This window comes from Colletes latitarsis, unplaced genomic scaffold (genome assembly GCF_051014445.1).
Source record: "Colletes latitarsis isolate SP2378_abdomen unplaced genomic scaffold, iyColLati1 scaffold0055, whole genome shotgun sequence".
Taxonomy (NCBI): domain Eukaryota; kingdom Metazoa; phylum Arthropoda; class Insecta; order Hymenoptera; family Colletidae; genus Colletes; species Colletes latitarsis.
This window is the reverse complement of record NW_027488405.1, coordinates 15,001-17,500: the sequence shown is the minus strand read 5'-3', so window position 1 is coordinate 17,500 and position 2,500 is coordinate 15,001. Positions and strand designations below refer to the sequence as shown.

Sequence of the window (2,500 nt, the reverse complement as noted above, 5' to 3'; positions counted from 1 at the left end):
ATGATAGAACTACCCGATCCGATTTTCGTTGATTCTTTGATAGTCTACCAAAGTCCACCGTAAGTTCGAAAGAAAAGCATTCGTGGACTGGACGACCGGCTAAACGCGCGGTCTCGCAATCGATATACATATTCGTAACAAAGAGAGACATGGGGCGACCAACTTCTCAGAGTATATCCCTTCTTTTGGGTTCCGTTCGTATCGCGCTTCTCGTCGTGTTCGTTCGAGCCTCTCCATAGAGGATGATCGTCCGATTCGTTTGATAAATTATCATTTTTCCCTGGGGCTGTACGAACGAACAGAGAGGAAGACGACGACCGACGGATACCACAAATTTCACGTGGTAGGGCATATATTACATATCATAATTATCAGTGTTTGATCAAATTTCTTTCCAGTGTCCTTTTTGTTATGCTCCAAAACTAGTATACGCTTTATTTTCTCTTTCCTTTGCATAAATTATTAACTTCGGGCAACGTCGGGAGCGCCGGTAATCATTAGATTTGTACGAAACGCGATTTGCGCCCCACGGTGGTTTTTAGTGCCGTCAAAGTCAGAAATCGTAGGAGCGGTGCTTTAACGGGCGGTCGTGATGATACTCCAGACAACACGACGCACGACGCCGTAAAACACTCGCGCGAGTCCAGACTGATCTCTGCCTCACCACGCAAGGGGTGCGCAAACTTGCCAATAATATATAATATTTATTCTTTTTCGTACGTCCAGCGACAAACGCCAACGAAATACCCAAATTCTCGCTCGTACGTTGATACCTTTCTCTTCATCGACCCGGCTCCGAAACGTTCTTCGCCATCTCCCCGAAAGGAGAGGTAAACGACGGCGGGGTTAGGGAATCTGAGAACAACGCAAGCAGTTTTAGGACAAGTGAACGACCCTCAGCCAGGCGTGGTCCAGGAATTTTATCCGTGGACCGCAATGTGCGTTCGAAATGTCGATGTTCATGTGTCCTGCAGTTCACACGTTGACGCGCAATTAGCTGCGTTCTTCATCGACCCACGAGCCAAGTGATCCACCGTTCAGGGTAATCATATACAATTTACAATTTTTTTCTTTGTATTTAAAAATGCTCCTTGTTCTTTGCTTTAAAAATATTCGATGTTCGCACCTCCGACCAGCGTATCGACGGAGGATTGAACGCGCCATATCGACGACAAAAGTTTCTTTTTGTTTCCTGAATGACGGAAAACCATCGTTCGACGGCCGGGCGTACAGTACATTCAAAAGCCTTTGCGCGTGGCTGCGACCAAACGGGTATAATACACCCGTATATTCTTGGTTCCGAACAGTAACTTCACGCGCAATCGGGCGAACGCACGCGGCAGCGCCCATCGGTTGCTCGATGAAATCGATGCGATAAACTACAGCCTTCTCGGCTGGTCGTCGTTAGTCGCGCGAGCAACGGATGGCCGCACAATCGACGCGTCGTCGTTTGCGATTATTCGCCTCACGTTAGCCATGAGTATGTATATTATTCATTTACGAACGAACGCGGCAGCGTCCATCGGTTGCTCGATGAAATCGATGCGATAAACTACAGCCGTCTCGGCTGGTCGTCGTTAGTCGCGCGAGCAACGATGGCCGCAAAATCGACGCGTCGTCGTTTGCGATTATTCGCCTCAAGTTAGCCATGAGTATGTATAACATTCATTTACGAACGAACGCGGCAGCGTCCATCGGTTGCTCGATGAAATCGATGCGATAAACTACAGCCGTTTCGGCTGGTCGTCGTTAGTCGCGCGAGCAACGATGGCCGCAAAATCGACGCGTCGTCGTTTGCGATTATTCGCCTCAAGTTAGCCATGAGTATGTATATTATTCATTTACGAACGAACGCGGCAGCGTCCATCGGTTGCTCGATGAAATCGATGCGATAAACTACAGCCGTTTCGGCTGGTCGTCGTTAGTCGCGCGAGCAACGATGGCCGCAAAATCGACGCGTCGTCGTTTGCGATTATTCGCCTCAAGTTAGCCATGAGTATGTATATTATTCATTTACGAACGAACGCGGCAGCGTCCATCGGTTGCTCGATGAAATCGATGCGATAAACTACAGCCGTTTCGGCTGGTCGTCGTTAGTCGCGCGAGCAACGATGGCCGCAAAATCGACGCGTCGTCGTTTGCGATTATTCGCCTCAAGTTAGCCATGAGTATGTATATTATTCATTTACGAACGAACGCGGCAGCGTCCACCGGTTGCTCGATGAAATCGATGCGATAAACTACAGCCGTCTCGGCTGGTCGTCGTTAGTCGCGCGAGCAACGATGGCCGCAAAATCGACGCGTCGTCGTTTGCGATTATTCGCCTCTGGCTATCCGTGAGTATGTATAATATTCATATACGAACGAACGCGGCAGCGCCCATCGGTTGCTCGATGAAATCGATGCGATAAACTACAGCCTTCTCGGCTGGTCGTCGTTAGTCGCGCGAGCAACGATGGCCGCAAAATCGACGCGTCGTCGTTTGCGATCATTCGCCTCA

At 49.3% G+C, this 2,500-nt stretch overlaps 1 non-coding gene across 1 annotated transcript; it reads right to left on the bottom strand.

Annotated features, from left to right (window-relative positions):
• Positions 1-890: 890 nt before the first annotated feature.
• Positions 891-1,045, bottom strand: LOC143351004 (5.8S ribosomal RNA). Its single transcript, XR_013081405.1, has one exon. It is a non-coding gene; the product is annotated as a 5.8S ribosomal RNA (ribosomal RNA).
• Between the last annotated feature and the right edge of the window lie 1,455 nt (positions 1,046-2,500).